Source organism: Phyllobates terribilis, unplaced genomic scaffold, assembly GCF_046119375.1.
Source record: "Phyllobates terribilis strain yellow unplaced genomic scaffold, ASM4611937v1 Scaffold_92__1_contigs__length_6168646, whole genome shotgun sequence".
NCBI classification, from domain to species: Eukaryota; Metazoa; Chordata; class Amphibia; order Anura; family Dendrobatidae; genus Phyllobates; species Phyllobates terribilis.
The window spans coordinates 4,845,997-4,873,020 of NW_027362852.1; the positions used below are offsets into that span (position 1 = coordinate 4,845,997).

Sequence of the window (27,024 nt, forward strand, 5' to 3'; positions counted from 1 at the left end):
CGCTCAGTGTCTAGCTTCATTATTGCCATTAGTTATGCGCTCTTGTAATGACCGAAGTCGTTCCCCCCGGCGTGTATAACTAAGATAACCGGACCTGTTGCTTCTCTCCCTATGTTGATTACCTCCATTAGTACCTGTGGCCATCGCAGGCCTCTAATACCTCTCCAGTTGAAATATGTGTCATGAAACCCCATATTCCTCCCGCCTGGGCGGACTGTCGCCCTTTTTTCTGCCCAGTATATGTACGAGTGTCCTATCACCCACACTGTTGGCTTATCGTCACCTGTAAAAGAAACAAACCACGTTAGGATAACAAGTCCGGTCTTATGTATCTCGCAAAACACACGGATCGCCATCTGCCTATCCTCTGCACTTCCAGACAGTCCTGCTCTAGCTGCTTCCGTGGCCGTGCCTATGCGGAATGAGTGTGTCCCGTAATCTTTGGGGTGGTTCCCTGCTGATGTTAGGCATTTATTAAATATAAATTGGAACTGGTATCTTGATAATGGCGTTCCATCAATGTGTGATAGGAAGAAATTACTTTGTGGCCTGATGGCTGCATATGTTTTTTCTATTGTTACCGGACACAGTGTACTGTTTGTGGGTTTTAGAAGCACCCAAGTGCCCTTGCCCGTTGGGTCTGTTTTGGATTTGCGTATGCGTAGGCGTATTGCATTATTGGCTATGACTACGTCCTGGTGTAATAAGCCTCCACTGGTGGTGATTTTGGATCGAGGGACTAATTCGCTTATGCGTAGTGCCCCGAAAAAGGCGATCACAAATGCAGTAGACAGTAGTGTTGCTTCAAATTGTGAGTGGCATGTTAATGGTGTTAGGGATATGATTTTTGAGAGCAGATTTAGTGACACGGGATGTCTGCACTCCTGACTTGTCTGACCTCTTTTCCACCCTTTTAAGGCTTGACTGATGATGAATCTTTTTGTCACATCTCCCCAATTCAGTAGTTGGAAATGAAATGCTACTCCGGTCCGCCACCGCTGCGCTGACGCCCCTGATATTCCCCTCATTATTAGCTGGTGGAGAAATTCTATGGTTACATCTAGTCTGGCTTGTTCACATTGGTCAACCAGTCTGCCTGCTACTAGTCGTGTCCAGTCTTCCCATGCCTTACCGTATGCTTTCCACATTGACGGGGCGACTGACGCTCTGATTAATGGCATCAGCTGTTCGCCACTAGATCCCATGGGGAGGGTGGGCAACTGGTGCCCGACGGGTGGGCTTTGGGGAGGCGCTCTCTGAAAACCTGCCAATTGAATTGTGATAAAGCGTTAGCAGCAGCGTTAGATCCCCCCTCCACATTGTGGCTAGCGCGGACCCATACATTGTGTTTTAGGCACAGGAATGCTAGCCGGCGTAGTAGGCCTAGCACTGGGAGAAACGATGATGCCATCTTATTAATGCAGTGCGCTAGGCTGGTGTTATTTGTTATGAAGCGTATATTTTTGTTCGCTAGGTACGTGCCCGATATTTCTATGGCTACCACTATTGGGAAAAGTTCCAGGAGTGTCTGTTTTTTTGTTAACCCTTGTTCAGACCAATACAGAGGCCATAAGCCTGTGCACCACTGGTTATCTAGTATCGCTGCATATCCGCCCACTTCTGCTGCCCCTGTGAATAATGTTAGTTCAATGTTGGACTGTTCTGCTGACATAAATAACGTGTGACCATTGAATGATTGTAAGTATGTTTTCCACACCTCTAAGTCCGCCCGAAGCTGCCTGCTGATTCTGATTCTATGACTCGGTTTTAATGCACGTTTTGTTGCAAGGTATAAACGACGAGAAAAAACCCTTCCGACTGGCATCACCTGGCTCGCGAACACGAGGAGGCCTAGTAACACTTGCATCTGTTGTAGTGTTACTTTCCGTACTGTGCAAAATCACTCGAGGTGTAGTGTTTTTTGTATTTTTTCTGTTGGGAGGTGGAATAACCTTGCTGTGGTGTCGATTTCGATGCCTAAGAACGATAGCTTTGTTGTGGGGCCTATGGTTTTTGTAGGGCATAATGGGACTCCGAACCGTCGAGAGATGTTTGTGAATTCGTTAAGAAATGATTGGCATTGATATGAGTCTTTGGGTGCGACGAATAGGAAGTCATCTAGGTAATGTGTGACGGACCTATTGCCGGTTTCATACCTCAACACCCATTCTAGGAAGGAACTGAATAGTTCGATGTAATAACAAGATATTGAACAACCCATTGGGAGGCAAGTGTCGTAGAAGTATTCATCGTCCACTTGGCATCCCAGCAGGTGGTAGCAATCTGGGTGCACCGGTAGTAGGCGAAAGGCGGATTCTATGTCGGATTTAGCGAGCAGCGCTCCGGGCCCCGCATCGCGTACTAACATTACTGCTCTGTCGAACGACGCGTAGGAGACCGAGGCGTCTTCAGACGAAATACCGTCATTTACAGACTCTCCTTTTGGGTAAGATAAATGATGGATAAGCCGGAATGAACCTGGCTCTTTTTTGGGGATTATTCCCAGAGGGGAAACTCTTAGGTTACTGAATGGTGGTGTTGGGAAAGGGCCCGCCACTCTGCCTAGAGCTACTTCTTTTTGTATTTTTTGCCTAAGTATTTCAGGGTGCTCTTTTGCAGATTTAAGGTTATTTGCAAAGGTGGGCGATTTATTAAGTTTGAAAGGGATGAAAAATACCGTATGTGAAACCAAAACGTAACTGTCCCGCTGCGTCTTTCTTAGGATATTGGTCTAGCCAGGGGCCCATCGCGTTTACGCTCACCGGGGTCCTTGGATTCTGACTGTGGGAGTTTAATTGATAATTTGCTTGTGGGACGAGAACATCTTGCCGCGGGGTGGGCTGCACCGCAGGCTGAGCATTCATGTTTGTATCTGCATAAGGCGTAGAAACGACAGTGTCCCTCATTGTACTGCCAGCTGGCCCCTGGTCTACGTACTACCACTGAATTTTGGCCTGCTGTTGTCTGTTGTCCAGTAGCCGTTGTTGGAAAGGGATGGTGTTTCTGTGACAGCATTCATCGCAACCATACGTCTGTAGCTTTTACCCCCCAGCCTAACTGTGGTTGCAGGGCCAACCACCTCCGGAACTCTTCATCGTAGCGCCACCATGCTGAACCGCCGTGGGCTTTGTACGAGTTATACACCCTATCCTGGTATATGAATAGTTCCGAGCAGCGTTCCGGATGCTTTTGGCCCATGATGAACCCAGCACAGAAAACGCCTGTAACCAGTTACTCATCGTCATTGCAACCTTTTGTCTGTTTCTGTCGAATGGTCTGTCGGCTATCCTTTTCTCTTTGTCTATAGTATGTTGGTCAGCGGTTACAAGTGACCAAATGTCGATGCAGTCATTATTCCATATTTTAATTCTGGTTTCCTCGTCTATGTGTGAGCCCAATGGGCTTTTCCCGCAAAAGAATGTGTCCTTGTGTATGCTGGCTAATGGTGGAGTTCTTTTAGTAGAATTATGTATAGCGCCTGGTGGCGCGGATAGTTGTTCGACTATGGCCTTAAGGGCCGCTATTAAGTTGGTGTTACTATTTCCCATTTCAGTTATACTTATATTGCACGCACCCATTCCTGCGGCTGGAGGAGGGACTCCGATGTGTGGAGGGACTCTGACACCTGTCTCGCTCGGGGTGAGCGGCGTGCCTGTGCTCGTAGACCTGCGTGAAATCGTTGTATCGTGCAGACTGTAAGCTCTGGAGGGTGCTATTGTATAGTTTCTGTCCCCGGGAGGACGGGATCGGTGCAAGCGGCTGTTGGGGCTCGACGATGCGCTCGACATCTCTGATGCAGAGGATGGTGAGCGCCACCTTGAGGACTGCGACCTGTGACCCCTCCTGTGGGATGCCGATCTCCGCTTTGCTTGAGATGTCCGCTTCCTTCGCCGGTGACTTGTGTGCGATGGCATAGATCTGTCGTCGGAGGAACTACAGCGAGTTCGCCTAGAGTGAGTACGCCTGGAGTCTCTGTGTCCCTGAGGGTGTATGGGGGGTTCTGCGCAGTTTACATGTGTCCCACCGGGACATGTCGGTGCTATTTGTGGCCAGGGCAATGCTATAGCGGTGTCAAGCGCGTGCGTCGCTGCGCTATTATAGGGGTATATGGGGGAGGCGAGGATGGTCGCTGAAGTGTTTAGGCTCCGTATCGTGTCCATCAGTGGGGTATTGATACTGTGACTGGGCGCTGGATGGGCTGCGGTGATTACAGGGCCGCAATGTCCCCTGGATGTGTAGTGTCACGTGTTCTGTTTTGGGAACTTTTTCTTTTATTTTTAATAGGAGTTTTTCTGTGGGGGATTGTTTGGGGGGGAGGCAGAGCACAGCCCCCGGCAGAGGATTCCTGTCTGGAGCTCTGCTCTGCCACAGCCCCTGCTGTGTGTTGAGGGGGCGGGGAATGGTTACTAAGTGGCCCGCAGCTTCTTCTGTGAGGCTGCGGGGTGCTGTGCCTAAAGCGCTCTGGAGGACGGGAGTGCCTGCTGGACCTCCGCCCTCCAGGGCGCTCCTCGGCAGGATGCGGGACGGGAGTGTTAACAGGGGTGGGGAACAACAGGCTCTATGCTGTCTCCAGCGCCGGCGGCAGGCAGGAGACCTGAATCCCCTCTGTGCCCGCCGCCGACATGGAAGACAGCCCGCACTCATTTATTAGTGCAGTGGAGCCCTGCGCCCGCTGTGAGTGAGGCGCAGGGTCCACTGCCGCACTAGCTTCAGCTTCCTGCTCCGCCCCGCAGCTTTCTGGACTGGGGGGCGTGACCTGCGGGGTCACGTGAGGCGGACATGCGCCCCGCACATGCGCATCGAGCGCTTCCTGCCCTCCAGCTCCGCCTCCCCCAACATGCCTCTTCGGCCTAGTGGAGTCGCGCGCCCGCTTCCGGACCGCCACGTCTGCCCGCTTCCCCGAGTCAGCGCGCGCCTGCAGCACTACCGCAGCCACCTGCCGTCCCGTGCCGGGTTGAGTGGCCCGATGAACACTGTAAAGTTGTGCGGATGCGGCGGTCAGGTGAGGATGGGGATCGGGACCAGGCCGCGGAAGTAATGCAGCCCCCCGTTCCAGATGACCCGACCGCCGTGGAGGGGACCGTTGTATCGTGGGCAATTGGAGTGAGTAGGCCCAAGTGGTGAGGGGACTGGGGAATATGATGTTCCCATAAGGGGTTGAGGGCCAGGGGCAGGGTGATCTGGGGATTTAGAGCTTGGGGCCAGGGGGATGAGCGCTGAGCCCCGACATGAGAGCCTGTAACCAGCGCTCGCCCCCCTGTGCAAACCCAGCCTGGAGGGCCTCAGCAATCTGACCTGATCCTGAAATCTCCATGACATTCGACTCCGGGACCAGCAAAGAAAGGAAGTAACGTGGGATGTCCCGGTGTTTATGTATCCAGGGGACGGCTTGCAGCAGCCGTCCCTTTCGCTTCATTGGATCCTTCCGGGGGCTTCAGGATCACTGGTCAGTAAGGGGCAGAGAAGGGGGGGTCACCAATCGCCACGGCCCAGGGAGGGGCCACCACAGTCAGTGACTCCCTCCTTATTTAGTATGGAGTCTACCATTATGTCATCAAGATGGGTTTGTTGTGATCTACCTGCCAGATGAGTAAAAATGGGAGCATTAGTCAACCCAAATGCCATCACAAGGTTTTCATAGTGCCCCTCAGGAGTATTGAAGGCCGTCTTCCACTCATCTCCTCAATGTGAATGAGATTATAAGCCACCCTGAGGTCTAGTTTAATCAAATTGTAGGAGCCAAATGGTTTTCTAAAGAGGTCTGGGATGAGAGGGAGAGGATATGCATCCCAGACCTTAATCTGATTAAACTCGCAAAAATCAAGGCAGGGGCACAACCCCTAGTTTGTTTGTTTTTTGACAAAGAAAAACCCCACTGCAACGGGAGATGAAGAAAGTCTTATGGCCCTTTGGTAGACTTTCAGTGATCTAGTTTTTCATGGCCTGCCTCTCTGAACCAGAGATATTATATAACCTGTTTTTTTGGTAGCTTGGCCCCAGGAATAATATTGCCGACGCAATCATAAGGATGATGGGGAGGAAGTTCTTGACTCCCCTGTTCAGAAAACACATTCCTAAAATCAGACCCACCGTGGCTATCCGAGTGACCAAGCAGTGTTCTTGGCAATACTCGCTCCATTTTACCACCTCCCGAGTCTGCCAGTCTACGGCTAAGTGCCCACGATGCAGAAATGCTCTGGATTTTTCCTGAGCGTTTCTGCATCTCCCTGGCAGAAAAAAATGCATGCGGATTTTACATGTGTTTTTCCTGCCAGGGACAAGTGTAAGTGAAGTGTTTTTTCACATGCATTTCCGCATGCGGGTTGTCAAGCGCTTTCCAAGCGATTTTAGCATCACTTGGAAAGTGCTTGACAACTTGGTCACACTATATAAATACGTGCAACCAGCATGGATTTATATAGTGTGACCAAGTTAATAGTTGAAGAAAAAAGATTAAAAATGGTAAAAAAAACAAAAAACAAAAACATTTTACTTACCTTCTGATGGCCCCTGGTCTCTTGTACGGCTCACGGTGGTGTGAAAGGACCTTCCATGACGTCATTTAGTCATGTGACAGATCACGCGACCGCTGACGAGCCGTACAAGAGACTGGGCGCAGCGGAGAAAAGACAGGGGGCCATCAGAAGGTAAGAATAATGTATTTTTTTCTTTTCTTTTTTTTTTTTTTTACTACAGGTACCATGGTACCCGGGTCTTGAGGAGAGTCTCTTCTTCTCCAGACCCGGGTACCATCCACACGTTGAATCGCTTAATATCCGCATGTGCACATGTAGTCATGCGGATATTAAGCCATTCAATGGAGGCGAAAACGTTGCGATTACGCAAAATAATTGGTAGTGCTGCGGATTTTTCCGCACTGATAATGCGCAGCGGAAATTTCCGCAGCATGTGCACAGCACATGGGGATTATCATTGGGGAACATTGCAGACCTTCTACCAAGCGTTTAAGCGTTTCTGCAATGGAATTGCCGCTGCGGAAACGCTTAAAAGACGCATAGTGGGCACACAACCTACCACAGGATTGTGCAGCGTAAACCAAGGTAGTCCAAGGACCACAGGAGAGGGCAAGCCCTCTAGCACATAACAGTCAATAAATTTAGAGTGCAAGGCCCCTACCTGCAGATGTAGCACACGAGCGACAAGAGTAAAATACCCCTAGCTCAAGGGTGCAGAGTCAATGGCGATTATGGGTGTTGAGCCAGAAAATTTATGAGGTTTGAGGTCCTGATCGAACCTAGCGTCGATCAAAATAAACCCCGCCCCAATGTCCAGAAAGGCAGAAATTACCACCATACTTTTGCCAAGATGGATCTTGGACGGTAAAAAAAAAAATTGTGACCTACCCACAGAGGAAATAAGTACACCCCCGAGTTGCCAATTCACCCCGCAACTCGCGGGCGCCTTAGTTTTCCGGTGGGTGTTTAGGAATTTAGGAAAGACACACACACACACGTGCAACATCCCCCCAGAATACCCAGAACATGCCCCCACCAGCCCCACAGACCACCCAAAGCAAGCAGCATCCCCCAGAGCCCAGCACTGACCTCCTCCTGAAGCTTCACCGTATCACTTTCTGCATGAATCTCTGGCGTCTGGTGCTAAACTAGAACACGCCCATAATGCAGTCAGGACACGCCCCCGCAAACTACGTCATACCTGGAAGGAGCCCATACATTCTAACGTTTACCAGGGAGGAGGCTGCAGAGCGAGTTGTGGGTGGTGAGGCTGCTGAGTATTGGGGAGACATGGCGGATGACTGCGCACCCCACACTGAGCTCCCGGGGGGGCAGTCTCAGTCCGGGGGGGGCACCCTGGCTTCCTGTGGATGTGGTTAGTCCCCTGCAGCAATGGTCGGTGACGGGTCAGAGCCGGGGATTACAGGGGGCCGCAGCCTCTCACCTGTCAGCAGTTGGACTATAAACCAGGTTTCCAGTCACTGACAGTATGGCTGGAGCTGCGCCCATTATGCACTGTTAGAACTTGGCGATGTCTGCCATGTTTGGAGGTTCCTGGATTCTGTATTTTTCTGCACAGGGTTTGTCCATGAGAAAAAGGAACACAGAGCGCCAGTCCTGGCCCCAGGTTGTGTCTGGTACTACAGCTCCGGTCTAGTGACGTGACAGGTGCTGAGCTGTAATGCCACACACAGCCTGTACCTAGGGGTGGCGCTGTAATCCAACAGCTCTGGCTTTCTACTCTGGGACAACTTCTGTAAGGCTGAATTCACACATCTGTGCTCCACGGAGCGAGCTCAGATCTGACAACCGCTGGGTCACCAGTGCTGATCTGTGATTACCTCCTAGGAATAGATGTGGCACTGATCAGGTCCGGAGAGCCGGGCCGGGTCCTCGGATCCCACCACGGATGTGTGAATTCCTCCTTAAGTTAATATCTTAGTGTTAGAGTTCTCCTTTAGAATTTGTGTTCACATGAGAGTAATTTATTATAGTTTATTGTGTAACTTTCGAAAAACGTATCGATTACTAATCCTGAGTTACAGCCAGTGATAGTCTAGAGCTGCGTTCAGAGATCTGCAGGCTTCTGAGCTGAAATCTCCCAGCAGTCCTTGCTGAGATTACTATTGTTAGCGTTGCAATGTTAAGGCAGGTGCAGATAGCAGTGTTTTCGGTCGGAGTGCGATCTGACAAAACATTGAATCGCACTGTGACCAGTGTTTGTCCAAGGAGAAAAATCGCACATGTGCACGGCCCCATAGACAGTCTGTCCGAGGACAAAAATCACTATGCTTGAGTTTCATCTAATATTCGGATCACGTTCGGCCATGCAAGTTAATGAGTCCTTCGAAAAGATCGCACTGCACTCAGATGACATCTGAGTGCAGTCCCATTTTTCACGGATTGACGGAACGAAGAAGATGGAGAATTTTTTTTGACCTATGTCTTGTATCTTGTTTTGTGTCACTTTATGTACAGTTCTGGCCAAAAGTCTTGTGACTGATACAAATTTTGGTGTTCACTTCAGTGTTTTTAGATCTTTTAGTCAGATGTTTCTGTGGTTACTGTAGTACAATTATCAGCATTTTATAAGTTTTACACTTTTATTGACAAATACATCAAGTTTATGGAAAGATTCAATATTCAGTGTTGACCCTTATTTTTCAAGACTCGTTCCCTTCGCCTTGGCAGCTGGATATCGGCTGCTGGGCCAAATCCTGACTGACGACGGACAATTTTTGTCTAATCAGTGCTAGGAGCTCACTACATACATTTCTGTTTGTCCACCCGCTTTTTGAGGAGTGACCACAATCGAATTGAGATCTGGAGAGTTTACTGGCCATGAACCCAAAATGTCAATGTTACCCAGACACTTAGTTGTCACTTTTGCCTTGTGACATATTCTCCGTCATGCTCATATATGCATTGTTAATCACCAAAAATGCTCCTGCAGTGTTCTTAGGCAAAATTGTGAGTGAGCCCACTCCCTTTTGATGATGGATAACTCCACACATGACTCGTCTCGGGTGCTTTACTGTTGGCATAACACAGGACTCAAAGTAGCACTCAGCTTTTCTTCTCCGGACATTCATTCTTCCATATGTCCCTAACAGTTTGAAGGGGGCCTTCATCAGGGAAATAACTTTACCCCAGTCCTCTGTAATCCAATCACTGTAGTTTACTGCATTTTATAATCCTGTTCTTCATCTTTTTCATGGAGAAAAGTGGTTTCTTTGCTGCCCTACTTGACACCAGCACAGCCTCCAAAATCCTTCTCCTCACGGTGTGTACAGATGCACTGACGCCCGCCTGCTGCCATTCTTGAGCAAGCTCTGCACTGGTGTTGAACCAATTCCATAGCTGAATCCTATGTAGGAAGTGATACAGGGACTTGCTGGACTTTTTTCGGAGTCCTGAAGTCTCCACAGCAAATTAACCTCCCCCTATTAAGTTATTATTTTTTATAGTGCCATTTATTACATGGAGCTTTACATGTGAAAAGGGATATACATAGCAAAAAACAAGTACAATAATCTTGAACAAAAACGAATCACCGACTGGTACAGGAGGAGCGAGGACCCTGCCCGCGAGGGCTTACAGTCTACAATGAATGGGTGAGGATACAGTAGGTGAGGGTAGAGCTGGTCGTGCAGTGGTATGATGGAGCGGTGGTTACTGCAGATTGTAGGCTTGTCAGAAGAAGTGGATCTTCAGCTTCCTTTTGAAGGTTTCCACGGTTGGCAACAGTCTGATATATTGGGGTAGAGAGTTCTAGAGTAGGGGGATGCATGGGAGAAATCTTGCGTGCGATTGTGGGAAGAGGAGATAAGAGGGGAGTAGAGAAGGAGATCTTGTGAGGATTGGAGGTTGCGTGCAGGTAAGTACCAGGACACTAAGTCACAGTTATATGGAGGAGACAGGTTGTGGATGGCTTGGTATGTCATGGTTAGGGTTTTCATCTGGAGTCTCTGGATAATGGGGAGCCAGTGAAGGGATTGACAGAGGGGAGAGGCCAGGGAATAGTGGGGGGGACAGGTGGATTAGTCGGGCAGCAGAGTACAGTTATCTGACAGGAGAAAACAAACTCCTTTGCCATGCTTGCCGATGGGGCGAGGGGTGTGGGAAAGGTGGAATCCAACGTATGAAAGTGCAGCTGGAGAGGCCATGTCAGAGGGGGTGAGTCAGGTACCATTGATGCCAAGGAAGGAAAGTTTGTTAGTAATGAAAAGTTTGTTGCAGACGGAGAGAGCATTCCATAGAGCTCCTGTTAGTGGGATTGGGGAAGCTGGGGATGGGCAATGGGTATAGGGTTAGAAATGTTGCGGAAATTTGATAGATTGTGGATGAGAGGTAGAAGTGACTGTGGGGATGTGGTGAGGAGGGCCATGATTTGGAGAGATATCGCCAGCAGTGAGGAGCAGAAGGAGCGAGCGTGAGGTGGCTGTCTGTGTTTAGAGACAGAGGATTGTATGTTGAGGAACAGATCTGAGGAGGAGGTGAGATGGAGGGAGAGATGACCAGTTCATTACTAGGTGTAGGGATTAGAAGGGTTAGTAGAACGTGTAGGACTATAGGGGTGAGAGTGAAAACAAAGAGAAACATTTTTTACTCTGGCTGTGCAGTTACCTTCAGGTATCTTCTGGTTCATTTCTGGTCTAACTCAGTGCAGCACACTGTAAGGTGGCTGCCAGACAGGTCGTGGATGGGAGGTATGTGTCCCCGAAGTACCAAACTTCGGTGATGTAGGACATGGAGAAGCAGGCTCCAGAACACATAGTGCTGGGAGGGAGTTAATGGGCCCGGATTAAAGGGCCGGGTTTTAAGAGCAGCTGAAAGAGTTGGGGGGAAATAGCTGCTCACTTACCTCCAGTCCAGGTCTTGGAAGGCCTGATTTAAGACAGCTGCGCCTGTCTCAGTGGTGCTGTGTGTTGTGCAAGGTGAGCAAACCTTGCATGTGCTGCTCAGTCTGCTGGAGGCCGAGAAAAGCACTACATTTAAACGGCTGATGCCGTGCTGTATGGACTGGTTATTTTTAGTTTTGTTCTGTTATAGCAGTGTTTCCCAAACCTCATCCTTACGGACCCCCATAGGTCATGTTTTCAGAATCTCCTTAGTATTACACAGGTGAGAGAATTCCTGATGCCTTGATGATACTTCAGTCACCTGTGTAATACTAAGGAAATCCTGAAAATACGACCTGTGGGGTCTGTGAGGATGGGGTTTGGGAAACACTGCGTTATACCTTTTGTGTATCTATTGTATGGTGGCAGAAGGTGCCAAGCCCCCCCCCTGCTTTGGGCAGAGGGGGGGTATGTAAGGTTGCTGCCGGACAGGTCGTGGACGGGAGGTATGTGTCCCCGAAGTGCCAAGCTTTGGTGATGTAGGACCCGGAGAAGCAGGCTACAGCACACATAGTGTAGTGATAGGGTTTTGTGGTTAAGTAATTTCTTTGGGAAAAAATTAATATGCATTTTTTTTTTTTTTAACAATTCATCTGATCATTCTTCATAACAATCTACAGTTAATGCAAATTGACACTATAAAAACTGAAGCAGCAAACTTTATGAAAGCCAGAATGTGTTTCAGTCTCCAAACTTGCCGACTGTGTATTATTGTGTTACCTCTTTTGTATATTATTGTGTCACCTCTTATCTTGTGTATCGCTTCTCTTTTCAGTTTGTTAGCCACATGCTGCCAGGCGAGAGCTTGTGGGCACAATCATGCGGCTGGTGATTCTTGATGACTATGCCCTGGCCAGCGAATGGGCAGCAAAATACCTAAGTAATCGCATCGCCCAGTTCAATCCTGGACCTGACAATTACTTCACACTTGGGCTACCCACAGGTAATGTGCCTTTTATCTATCTTTATCCAGTTTTCCACGAGTTGGTTCCAGCGTTTTAGTTGTGGATTGAACTATTTTTGCACATGTGAATTACGAGAAGTCCTCAGGAGTAAGTCAGATGTGTACGGCAAAGCTTCATAGAGGAGGGAGACTCCAAGTTCACTGCTGAACATCTGCTCTCTCCATGTTTCGTTGCGATCTACCAGTGTATCCGTAAGATTTGGCCATTCTCTACTGTTATATGCAAGAGTGTGCCAATTTTCCAAAGAAACAAGGAGACTGAGTAGCTCAACAGCCTCTTGCCACTGATCGGCAAACAAATTTGGAGAAAATAATTGGACAAAGCCTGAAGGACGCGGTAATGCAGGGTTGTGTTCTGGGGGATCGATGAAGACATAAGAAGCATGATCTGTGCTGAACAGTATGGATGGTAATCCAAAGCCTCCATAACCAAGCTTGGCGTGGAAGGCACTCGGGAAATAGGAGTGTGAGTTGGGGGTCTCCCAGTGGTAATACAGTTGGAATCACTGCCTTATTAATACAACGGGGAACTGTTTTTATTTCAATTAACAATTTAAAGGGGTTGTCCGCACCCTACACTGATTTAATCCTAAATCTCTATTTAATTTAATAATCTACCGTATTTTTCAGACTATAAGACGCACTTTTTTCCTCCAAAATTTTGGTGGAAAATGGGGGGTGCATCTTATAGTCCGAATGTTGGGGGGGTGTGTGTATATATATATATATATATATATATATGTGGGGTGTGGGGGTAGCGGTGGAGGAGCGGGGCACAGGAGGCAGCAGCCGCCCGCTGCAGCCTACACTGTCCCCGCTGCTACAGCAAATTAATATTCACTGCTCCCCACGCCCATGGGGCATGGGGAGCACTGAATATTCATGCTCCTTAATAGCAGCACACAGTGTAGCCGCGCTGCGGCTCCTGCTGCTGCCGGAATCGCCTGTGCCCGCTATTAAAGGGCTTGAATATTCAACCTCTCTCCACGCCCATGGGCGTGGGGAGGGGGTGAATATTCATGTCCTTTAATAAGCGGGCACACGCTATAGCCCGGCAGCAGCAGGAGCCGCAGCACGGCTAAGCTGTGTGCCGGCTATGAAGGAGAGTGAAGTCACTGCTCCCCGCACACACAGACCCGGCATGGGAGTGACTTCCGGGAGCTGATCTTTCCATGTCAGCCGCGCATGGCAGTGACGTCATGCGCGGCTGTAAAATAATACTCTTTCTGTATTATTTTTTCTACTGAGGACTTCTCAAAGTATCAATATCACGATATTCTTATAAAAAAATGTATCTATTTATTCTTGGATTGTCCATTAAAAAGAATCAGATTGCAGCAGGTACATACAATAATTAGTTATAAAGTAATTGTCCATTTGTCCATAATTAGCTTAATTGTTGAGATTCACCCATCTTTCCTTGGATCCTGGCTGGTAAATCATGTCTTTATCCAGCACGTGTCCAGGCCTACATGTCAGATACTTCTCAGCATGAAGATTCTGTGTCTTGTGGGGTGGGAAGAGCAAGAGAGCCCCCCCTTTCTATACCATGGGCTTTTATAGCCAGTCGTATGGACACCTGTTCTACATATGGTGGTGAACCAAAAATACACACACAAATAGCGCATGTCAACTAGACACGATGGCTGATGCATAGAACTCAGATTTAAGAAAAATGATTATCGATTATTAATTATTTAACATTCCCCCCTTTTTGAGGATAAAAAGGACTGAAAAATCCTCAAAAGAAGACAGGTTTATCATTAGGATAACAATCATTTTTTCTTTCCTTCTTCCTTGGCAATATCATTAAATTTCCATAATAATAATAATAATAATATCAATATCTGATTATTGTTATATAATGATGTGAATTCATGTTATGGTAAGCCGTGACTAATATTCATTTAATATGTATAATTATACTTCCCTATATCTAAATTGAAGTAATCGCGGGTCCAATCGTCATCATCTGATGTCATCGGGTCGTCGTCTCGTCTTCTTCTTGGTTCTTTTATAACACGGTCTTTAGATGAAAACTCCTTTGAAATAAATGACAGCGTGTAGATATTGTACAGTCCATAATTGTATTCATCATTGTGCAGTCCATAAACTGTACTCTTTATTAGAAAGATCATGTGTCAACTGATAAGAAAACAAAGTCTATGGATGAAATGTAGCTTTAATATCTGTGCGATGTCACCTGGACTGACGTTGGATATTCTGGAATCTTCCCCGTGTCATCTGCACTGGTCTCATGTCACTTTTGGAACAGATGTGACGTCTTTGGTCAGTAAAGCAAGGGTTAACTTGACACTTCCCTGCTTTATATAGCCCCATAACCAGTACTCAGTCCTTTATATACAGGACACATATGCCAGTTATTACCTGTTCACCAGCTTTCATTGAAGCGTTGCAGGTGATAGGAAACCACTGGAACGTGATGAAACTTGAACACAACACAGTTCATATAGGATCATCGTCCTCTGCCGTCCCGGTGATCAGTGGTGTGAATTGTATTGTATGTAATGGACACAGTCTATGATCACTCAGCATTCACACCTGTTACCTTCTGAGACCTCCGGATATCGGTTGCGTCTTCTTGTAACCTTTGAGAGTCTCTTTGATTTATAAATATGAAAAGTCTTTATTAAGATAGAATTCATAATTGCGATGTCTTGATTGAAGTCTTCATTCCCTAATCTGATACCAAATCTGGCAACTTTCCTAACCTATAATATCACAGCGTACCATAGCAATCAATAATATCCATCTAATTATTATCAAAATATTAAAATAAATTATGTTTGGAATAATAAACAATAATAGATAATAATTCATTATTAATCAAGTTCTTCATGTGATAGAACATTTTTATGTCATAGGTGTAATTGCCTTTTCCAACCCATAGGTGTCAGTGTGTTTTGAAACAACAAGTGTTTATATCTTTATTAAACCAATAATACCAAAGAATGTATACTGCTGAACTAAAATGAATAAATATATGAATGTAAGAATGAATGAATGAATTGTTGTGTTTACTCAGAAAATGTAAACATTTTTCTTATATTAATTCATATCATCATTATATTTAATGAAGCAATATTCTTTGTACTAGACATTACCCCATTAAATATTAATGTGTTTTCTCAGTTGAAATATTGAACTGAATTAAAATCAAAAATTGAAAATTAAAACTGAAAAATGGAAAAATAAGAAAATAAGTAAGAATAAAAATGTAAAAATGAAAATAAAAATAAGGCCTTCATATGTTAATGACAAATGAAGAGTAATTATATTCTCCATAAAAAATACCTTTATATTTCCATTATCTGGATGATTTCATATTTGTCATAACCTTGTATCACCAAAAAATTATTAAACTATGCAACTTTGCATGTAATACCCTTCTTAATTATACCATTGTACCTTATAACTTTTTGACAGTTAGGGTGATTAATGAGTGGAACAGGCTGCCACGAGAGGTGGTGAGTTCCCCTTCAATGGACGTCTTCAAACAGAGGCTGGACAGACATCTGTCTGAGATGATCTAGTGAATCCTGCTTTGAGCAGGGGGTTGGACCAGATGACCCAGGAGGTCCCCTCCAACTCTACCATTCTATGATTCTATGATTCTATTATTGTTTCTTCTTTATTAAAATGTGTGAAAAAATAAGTATTGATCAAAAGTGATTATGTAATCAGGATCAAAAACACATTTTCCCCCTTAATACCAAAAAATATTATTTTGTAAAATTTATGTATATATCAGAACCAAATTAAAAATAATTATTCTTCTATGAACATTTTGCATAAATTTCATATCGATGAGTAGCATAGATTTGTCTACAGAGAGGTGTGTACCTATTTAGGTAACCATTAAAAATAATATCATAGTTATTCAAGAATATTATCATGTGGAAAATTATTCTAAATATAAATTTGCTTTGTAAACCATTTTGATGTGTGGTTGCTCTTATCCACTATTAGTTAAATCAAGAAATAATAATTATTAAAGAAATATAGAAGTATATATATATGTAGATAATACCTAATTATGTATTATAATTTTTTTTCAGAATTAAATATATTTTTGTACCTTCACATAAAGAAACATTTTTTTTTTCCAAACATACAAACGTACGAGGCCTCTGTCACATCAATCACACTTAGCAGCTGCTGATTTACTCATCTGTCACCTTCACTCTGACATTCACAGATCTGTTCAACTCAAACATTCCACATATGAAGTTTTAGATATATATATATTTAACCCAAAATTGTTGTATCCCAATTTATTAATGCGCATTGTCATATCAATTAAATATCTTAATATTCTTTGAATATTCCCCAAGTACATATTATATAATATGAGAGTAAGTTGCTGAAATTTCAGATACTTGAAAAAAAAACCTCTTGTTTGGCTATGTGCACACGATGCAGAAATGAAGCAGAAAATTTCTGCATCATTTCTGCATCTCCCTGGCAGAAAAAACGCATGCAGAAATGCGTTTTTCCTGCAGAATACATGCGGATCCACATGCAGATTCACATGCGTTTCCGCATGCAGATTGACAAGCGCTTTACTGGTGATTTTAGCATCTCTTGGAAAGTGCTTGACAACTAGGTCACACTATATAAATCCATGCAAACAGCATGGATTTATACAGTGTGACCCTAGAGAGTGTATATACTTACCTCCGATGGCCCGCGCTGTCCTGCTCACTCCGTTCTCCCGGCTGCCGGCAACTTTGAATTGAAAGACCTGCCGACGTCAGCGTCACGTGACCCGTCACATGACTCTGACGTCACCGCAGGTCCTACAACTCACTGCAAGTGCCGGGAAGCAAGCAGGAGCGCTGCGCGGGCCGACAGATGGTAAGTATATATATATTTTTTATTTTATTCTTGTTTTTACAGCTTTTTTAATGGTACCTGGGTGTGGATGAGACTCTCCTCTCCTCCACACCCGGGTACCATCCGCATATTAGAACGCACCAATTACGCAAGTACAGATGCAGTCTTGCGGAATTGGCGCGTTCTAATGCAAGTCAATGGCGGCGAAAACGCCGCGTTTCCGCAAAATTAAATGACATGCTGCGGATTTTTGAGCGCAGCGTTTACGCTGCGGAAAAATCCGCATCATGGGCACAGTACATGCGGATTTCAATTGGGGAACATTGCTTCCCTTCTACCATGCGTTTTTCATGCGTTTCCGCGGCGTTTACGCAACTGCAAAAACGCTGCGGAAACACATGAAATACGCATCGTGTGAACTCAGCCTTATAGATTCTTTTTTCACTGGCTGCCCGGTCTTAAGTTACATCAGCTGAAAATAGAATGAATAGGATCTATACTATTAGCTCAAAGTTCAAAGGCCGCAGCTGTCACACGTCATGCTGTAAAGCTACTTTAATTTGCACGAACACTTCATGCACAGAAAATATTAATTAATTAATGTTACACATAAATCATGCAATTTTCAGCTTCCTGTGTGAATAAAGAAATAAATCCATTTTAGAGTTGTTTGATCAAATCCTGCTTTGGAATGAAAACTCTAAGGAAATATAAGAAAATAAAATTAAATATCAAATTCATACAGAAACAGAATTATTTAAATATCTTATACATATATTGGTTGGTTCTAATGTAATTCAAAATATTGTTACTTAAATTTATATATGAAGTTCTAATTTATTAATTAATATATATATATATTTTATAAACATATATATAAATACAATTATACACAATCTCTACTTAGACAAGTGTATATATATATACATACATGAACTACTACCGTGTTTCCCCGAAAGTAAGGCCCTGTCTTACATTAATTTTACCCCCAAAAGTCCCACCCTGCCTTACTTTCGGGGGAGGCCTTACATTGGGAAAAAAAATGACGACAATTTTTTTTAACAATAAAATTAACATTTATTAACAGTCCGGCAACCCTCCCCATCCTCCCCCCTGCAGCATCCCCATACAGTGGTTCTGCCCCCCACTCTGCCACCACACATACTGACACATACGGTACCGGTACAGCCCCACACGGCACCCACACACATATCGTACCGGTACCGTACACACACTGACACATACAGCCCCATACGGCACCCATACACATACCGTACACATACCGTACACACACACACACACACACAGACACACACACACACACACACAGAGAGAGTTTCGGAACTTACCGTTACTTTCCTTCTGTTTCGATCTCCTCTGCGGTGCCGGGCTGACGATTCGGATGCCGGGGAAGCTGGACCAATCGGAGCGAGCCTGTAGGCGGTGACGTCGCAGCTGATTCGGCCAATCAGCTGCGAGCCGGCTGACTGGCCAATCACAGCTCGGGCTGGTGGCCAGCAGGGACTACGGTACGGAGCCTGTGACGAACAGGCTGATCGGCCAATCAGCCTTACATTCCCCGCCCCCCCGCCGCTACCCTGCCTTACAATCGGGGGGTGCCTTACATTGGCGGACCCCCCGAAACCCCCCACCCTGCCTTACTTTCGGGGGGGCCTTACTTTCGGGGAAACACGGTAGAAACTATGTAACTACAATTTTACTGTATAAGATTATAAATAAATATTGAGACATTGTAACACTTCTATGCTACATTATAATTACAGTTTTTCCTTAGCCACTCCCTAAACCAAATCTTCTGTCTCTCTCAAATATCTCCAGGAACGCCCTATTTAGGAAAGACATTTTTCTATCCTTCAAAACCTCAGAGAACTGCCTGTCCTTCTGTCCACATTCCATGACGTCACTGTGAGCCGGTCGTCTCACCTGACTCTGTCCATCAGTTTCGGCCATTTTCCTTTTTAGAGAATCACAGTTCTGACTGAGAATTAACTCATTCTGTGAAGAGATGGACCTTTGCACTGGCTGATATGGCTTATAACAGATATGAAATCTCCTGCGTATTTGATAGAGTTCACTATGGGGATGACTCAGTCTAGGAGAGTTTGATATTGGCTTTTGATAAGATTTTACCTTTCCTGGTTTTATAAAATTAACTTGATTTTTTTCCTTTTCACGATTCTCATGTTTCCTAACAGAATCCAGCAACTGCACACATTTGAATAGGGATTCTTTTTGTGACGCTATAACTCTAGATACTGGATCTAGGAATTTGAATTTTTGTACAAAACTTTTTATCATATGTTGTACTTTTCCATTTTTGATGAGAGCTTTGTACAACCGTTCAAATATGGACATGAATGTATATGTACATTCCTTCCTACCAATCCTTAGTTTCTGCAGATCTTCTATGTTGGGAAAATCCTTTGTGACACAATAAATCAAATATCTTAATCTGTCCGAATCATTTTCCCATCCATTAGGAGAGTCATTTTCACAGGGCATTAAATGTAAACGTCTGGACAATGTCACAGGAATCCATATTTTAAATAATTGATTCCTCTCCTCATTGGATAAATCAAACTTATCAGAGAAGCTCTCAAATGTCTCTGAATTTCTACAGGCATGGATTTTGACATCATATTTTGGCATGATTTTGTATAATTTCAGCAAATTTTTCCTCATTTTAATTTGCAGTTGAGCCTGGGTAATTCCTGAATTCTCTGATATTTTTAGTGGCTCTTGTACGTCCGCTCCTCCTACGTCACTCACGTCTCCTCCCACATCACCTAGTATGTCGGTTTCTCGTATGTCAGTCATGTCTCCTCCCATGTCAGGTTTCTGTATGTCCATCTCTTGGTCAGACCCAAGGTCACCTTCAGTTACAGACACGTGTCTTATTTCTTGTTTATTTTCCACATTACAGTCAGAATCAGTATCACCATCTGACATTTCTACACTATTTTTCTGCTTAGAAATCTCTAACACAAGACTATGAAAAAAATCTACCAAATGTAGAATATTTCTCAATTTCTGTTTGTCTCTATTTACCAATTTAGAAGTGAACTGTAAATTCTGCAATTCACATTCTTTGTATAAACTGAGCCACAAAACTTCTATATCATCTCCTACATTAACTTTGAAATTAATATTACTTTGTTTAGCAAAAGAAGAAATTATATCCATATTTTGCTTACCTTAAGATTCCTTAGCTTCTCTTTATCAGCACATCCTGTCTTCAGTTCGTCTGATTCTTTTCCTGTGTGATTCTGTTCCTTGTTAGTACCTCAGTCTATAGATCCTTTCTGCTTCTCGTGACAAATTAGTGAATTTACTGACACGTGAACAACAGCTGTTCAGCTCGTCAGGACTTCCCCCCTTGTTCACGGAAGAAATTCACTTAATTAAAAAAAAAACGAAAAACAGGACTGGCTGGCTCACCATTGTAAAATAATACTCTTCTCTGTATTATTTTTCCTACTGAGGACTTCTCAAAGTATCAATATCACGATATTCTTATAAAAAAATGTATCGATTTATTCTTGGATTGTCCATTAAAAAGAATCAGATTGCAGCAGGTACATACAATAATTAGTTATAAAGTAATTGTCCATTTGTCCATAATTAGCTTAATGGTTGAGATTCACCCATCTTTCCTTGGATCCTGGCTGGTAAATCATGTCTTTGTCCAGCACGTGTCCAAGCCTACATGTCATCTGCTTCTCAGCATGAAGATTCTTCTTGTGGGGTGGGAAGAGCAAGAGAGCCCCCCTTTCTGTACCATGGGCTTTTATAGCCAGTCGTATGGCACACCTGTTCTACATATGGTAGTGAACTAAAAATACACACACAAATAGCGCATGTCAACTAGACACGATGGCTGAGGCATAGAACTCAGATTTAAGAAAAATGATTATCGATTATTAATTATTTAACATTCCAAATGAATTTCCATAATTAACCATTTAACAATGATAGGGCAGCTTCAGATGGAATGGCTCCCCACAGGTGGAGCAGGCCTCAGGGCAGTGTAGAATAAATGGAGGTGCGCTGGGCGTTGTAGTGCAGGGAGGCAAATGGCACCGGCGAAAGAAAGGAGCGGAGGCAGCTCAGTGCAGTCATCCAAGATTTACTCACAGTTCTTAGACAGTCCACAGGTGCACTGTACTGGTGCAAGCCTCCCGCGTCGCGCCGCGTTCACCGGGCAGGGGTTCCATCTTTCCTCAGGCAGTTTGGGTGTACCTGGCAGAACCCCACTTTCTTATGTACCTCTCTAGACTGACTTCACGCTGGGTCTTACTCCCTCCTGCCCTGCGCTTCCCACTGTGAATCCTGTTCGGGTGGCTGCGAGGTCCGCCCTGTCCGTCGGAGTTGCACAGACCTGCTTGACCTTACTCGGATTGAAGTGGGGGTTTGGCTCCTGGCTATAGAAGTCAGAAGCCTCAGGTTTTTCCAGCCGAGGCCTGAAGCTGCATGACTGGGCCAGGGGCCGGTCCCCTTCTTGCAGCCTAGATCCTCCTGACACTTGGCAGGTTCGGGGTGTACGGGTGGCGCCTGCACTCGCCGTACTCCCCTAGGATCCCTTCTACAGAACAGAGCTTACTCCCTGCTCCCCTCCTGGGCCTCAGTCCTGGGCCCTTGAAGTGGAGCGGAGCTCCTACAGAGACTCTGCTCCCAGACTGTTCCTCTGAACCACACTCCTCAACTTCCTGCTCTTGTTAAGATGTCTACCTTTTTATATATCTACTGTATGAGTGCTCCCATAAACTACTTCCTTCACCCACACCCACTACTGGTTCCCCCTAACTTTGGGTTCCCCCCACCCCAGCCAGGGTCAGGGCTCAGCAGAAAACTACATTGCGTCTTGCCCCTCCTGCTGGCCTGGGGTAGTGTAGTGTTGGATGTAGGTGTTGGGGTTCCATGCAGCACTCCCTCCTTACCTGAGAGAAGGGAGACACCACACCTCTGGGTGAGGAGCAGTACCTCTGTGGCGACCAAACCCTCAGGGGCGCCACACTACTACATGGATGACTATGGAGATGCATTATACTTTATGGATGACTATGGGGCTGCATTATAGTACATGGATGATTATGGGCTGTGCATTATAATTTATGGATGACTATAGGGTGCATTATGTTTTATGGATGACTATGGGGTGCATTATATTTTATGGATGACTATGGGGGTGCATTATAGTACATGGATGACTATGGGCTGTGCATTATACGTTATGAATGACTATGGATTGTGCAATATCCTTATTGAAAAAAAACACCATCCTTATTGAAAAAATGACCAAGTATGCAATGGACCAGGCAACTGTTAGGTGGATTCATAACTGGCTTAGTGATCGGACTCAAAGGGTGGTTGTAAATGGCTTCACATCCAGCTGGATGAATGTCTCAAGTGGGGTACCACAGGGCTCCGTCCTGGGACCTGTATTGTTCAACATCTTTATCAATGATTTAGATGAAGGAATTGAGGGTAAACTGATTAAATTTGCTGATGACACAAAGCTAGGAGGGATAGCTAATACTAGAGAAGAGAGAGGGAAGATTCAAAAAGACCTAAATAAATTGGAGCAGTGGGCAGCAACCAACAGAATGGTTTTTAACAGGGAAAAATACAAAGTACTACATCTGGGCAATAAAAATGAAAAAAGCATATACAGAATGGGAGGAATAGAGCTAAGCAACAGTACATGTGAAAAAGACTTAGGTATACTAATAGATCATAGACTGAACATGAGTCAACAGTGTGATGCAGCAGCAAAAAAGGCAAATACAATTCTGGGATGTATTAACAGAAGCATACAGTCTAGATCACGTGAAGTCATTATCGGTCTTTACTCCTCTTTGGTCAGACCTCATCTGGAATACTGTGTACAGTTTTGGGCACCACATTTTAAAAAAGACATAGACAAACTGGAGCAAGTTCAGAGAAGAGCGACCAGAATGGTGACTGGTCTGCAAACCATGTCCTATGAGGAACGGTTGCAGGATTTGGGAATGTTTAGCTTGCAAAAAAGAAGACTGAGAGGAGACTTAATAGCTGTCTACAAATATGTCAAGGGCTGTCACATTGTAGAAGGATCATCTTTATTCTCATTTGCACAAGGAAAGACTAGAAGCAATGGGATGAAACTAAATGGGAGGAGACACAGATTAGATATTAGAAAAAACTTTTTGACAGTTAGGGTGATTAATGAGTGGAACAGGCTGCCAGGAGAGGTGTTGAGTTCCCCTTCAATGGACGTCTTCAAACAGAGGCTGGACAGAAATCTGTCTGAGATGATTTAGTGAATCCTGCTTTGAGCAGGGGGTTGGACCAGATGACCCAGGAGGTCCCCTCCAACTCTACCATTCTATGATTCTATGATTCTATATAATTTATGGATGACTATGGGGTGCACTATACTACATGGATGACTATGGGCTGTACATTATACTTTATGGAGGACTAATGGCTGTGTATTATATTATATGAAGGATATGGGCTGTGTATTATACTAATATGGATGACTATGGGCTGTGCAGTGTATTATATGGAGGACTATGGGATGTATTATACAATATAAAGGACTATGAGATGTCCATTATACTTCTTCTTTGGAGCCCCGTGACTTTTATGTACGCCCCTGATGAGCATAGTTTATTTTCTTCTATACATTAAAGAACAGTAGCAGAATGGGGAAAATGTACCAGGATGAGGGATATACTGTATATACCAGAATGGGCCCGGGATAAGGGACATATACCAGAATGGGCGATATAAATACCAGGATGGGGCCAGGATGAGGGACATATATACCAGGATGAGTGATATACAGTATATACCAGGATGGAGGACGCGCATATATATATATATATATATATATATAATATAATATAATATAATATAATAATTTATTCAAGATAGAAGGGGGACCCGGTCCAGATCTTGCACTTGGGCCCATACGACTCTAGTTACGCCACTGCATGCAGCTATAACCAGTCAGTCAAATGGGTACATACAGTACTGTGCAATATTTTTAAACAGGTATGGAAAACTGCTGCAAAACAACATCAAAGCATCAGGTACACTTGCATACAGTTTTGTGAAGGACCTCAACAAGGAGACTGTTCCCAATATCTTGGCTCACTAAAAAATAACCACAGATCTTCTGTGGATGTAGGCTTGGACAAAAATACTTCTGTCTCTCTATGTAATCCAAGACTGACTTGATGATTTTGAGATCAGTGTTCTGTGGGGGCCATATCATCACTTCCAGGTTCGTTGTTCTTTTTTATACTGTAGATAGTACTTAGTCACATTGGCTTTATGTTTGGAGTCATTGTCCTACTTGTTAGGAATTGTGGTTCTGTGCTCCCACCTGAGAATGGATCAAGTCCAGTGCTACGCTACTCCGGTTTGCAGGGGCCACCATTGTCCTGACTCTGCAGGCGAAGCTACTACGCATGCAGGAAAACCGCCTCAATCTTATGGAGCATCGCGCTCTGGAGTAGTAGGATTTGTGAGGACGCGGGATGCCGTATCTCCCGCTGATATAATGCCCGGTTAACATGGGATGCTGTGTTCCCCTGATTGCCAGGCAACACACGATACTGCGGTGTCTGGCACTAGGCAGTGGTGGGATTGGGTCCAAGCTGCTGTGCAAGTTAGCAGGGAGTGGTTGTCTTGGGATGATTGAGAGGTATTCAACACCTGATCATTAGGCGGGCTATTTAAACCTGTTCCCTGCTCAGTCCTTTGCTGTTTATTACAGTTTCAATGTGCTGTGGTGGTGAGGGGTGCTATCATTATTAGCTGTTATCTTTCCAGTGTTTTGTCTTAGGAGTCCTCTCTTTCCCTTTTAATTTTTACTAGGTGTTCTTATAGAGGTACCCACCTGGTTCTTGACTAGGCACCGGCCGTGTCACCAGACCCCAGCTGGCTGGCGACAGTGGGCCTGGGAAGGCTCTGCCAAAGTCCCCCTTCCATCACTGGGAGCTGAGTGAAAAGTGTTCCCGGTCCTAAAGAGCTCACCTAGCTGGGCAGCTTGCGCCAAGTGCGTCTGTCCCTGCGGATTTGCTGGTTTGGTGCCAGTCTTCCTGGGTCTTTCTGCGTTAGCGCATAACACTGCTGAATAATAAATTTAGAGCCAGTCAGACGCTTAACTGATGGTATTGCATGATGGATAATTATTAGTGTTGAGCGAGTATGTTCTGTTAACCCTTTCGGCGAGTATGCTTGGGCCGAGCACCGAGTAGTTACAGCTGCTCGGTGTTATGTTTAAATCACTCCCGTGTGCATAATTTGCGACTGTTTGACAGCTTTAGTACATGTAAGGAATGTCTATTTATTACACATTCCTCACATGTATTAAAGTTGTCATACTCGCCAAAAGTGTTAACAGGACATACTCGCTCAACACTAATAATTATCTGCTATATTTCTCTGCATTGAAGACACCATTCATGATGACCAAATCCCCAACTCCATTTGTTGAACTGGAGTTCCAAATATGCTAGGTCCCTCTGTAATGGTGTAGAACAGGGGTCCTCAAGCTACGGCCCGCGGGCCACATGCGGCCCGCGGAGGACTTTTATCCGGCCCGCCGGGCTGTGGGCAGAGGAGAGCGGTGTCAGCGCCCGCCCTTCCTCCCGCTTGCTCAGAGCCCCGGCAGCCCGATACTTACCTCTCCCCGTGCCTCCGCAGATCCGCTGTCTTCCTGGTCTGCGCTCCCTGTGACGTCTCAGGTCAGAGGGTGCGGTGACGTCTTTACACCGCGCCCTCCCCTGAGCCGTCACAGGGAGCGCAGTGCGGGACGTCACTGCCGCGACACTGGAGTCCGGACCTGAGCAGCGGCAGCAGGCAAGGAGGGAGGTGAGTATTGGATTTTTTTTTTTAATGTATGGAGGCATGGGACATAATATTAGGGGTGACATCCTGCCTGTGGCATTATATGGGGGGGTGACATCCTGCCTGTGGCATTATATGGGGGGGGGTGACATCCTGAACGGGGCATTATATGGGGGGGGTGACATCCTGAGCGGGGCATTATATGGGGGGGGGTGACATGCTGCATGGGGCATTATATGGGGGGGTGACATGCTGCATGGGGCATTATATGGGGGGGTGACATCCTGAATGGGGCATTATATGGGGGGGTGACATCCTGAATGGGGCATTATATGGGGGGGTGACATGCTGCATGGGGCATTATATGGGGGGTGACATCCAGCATGGGGCATTATATGGGGGAGTGACATCCTGAATGGGGCATTATAAAGACAGGGGGGTGATATCTTGCACGGGGCATTATATGGTGGGAGAAAGGGAAATCCTGCATGGGGCATAATAAGGGGGGAACGGCCTGCATAGGGCATTATAAGGGGGAAACAGCCTGCCTATTGAGGACCTATGCTGCCTATTGGGGACATTTACCTGCCTATTGGGGACCTATGCTGCCTATTTGGGACATTTACCTGCCTATTTGGGACATTTACCTGCCTATTGGGGACCTATGTTGCCTATTGGAAACATTTACCTGCCTATTTGGGACATTTACCTGCCTATTGGGGACCTATGCTGGCTATTGGGAACATTTACCTGCCTATTGGGGACATTTACCTGCCTATTGGGGACCTATGCTGCCTATTGGGTACATTTACCTGCCTGTTTGGGACATTTACCTGCCTATTGGGGACCTATGCTGGCTATTGGGAACATTTACCTGCCTATTGGGGACATTTACCTGCCTATTGGGGACCTATGCTGCCTATTGGGTACATTTACCTGCCTGTTTGGGACATTTACCTGCCTA

General features: G+C 45.3%; 1 protein-coding gene across 3 annotated transcripts in view; it reads left to right on the forward strand.

Moving 5' to 3' along the window:
- The first annotated feature begins 4,768 nt into the window (after positions 1–4,768).
- LOC141197843 (uncharacterized) overlaps positions 4,769–27,024 on the forward strand; it is a 50,615-nt gene continuing 28,359 nt past the window's right edge. Inside the window, exons 1-2 of one of the 3 annotated variants that reach the window (XM_073662913.1) lie at positions 4,769–5,103; positions 12,153–12,320. The gene's annotated coding sequence lies outside the window, so the exon portion shown is untranslated. The remainder of the gene's footprint in view (positions 5,104–12,152; positions 12,321–27,024) is intronic. The other 2 variants (XM_073662912.1, XR_012269873.1) reach the window with 2 other exon arrangements.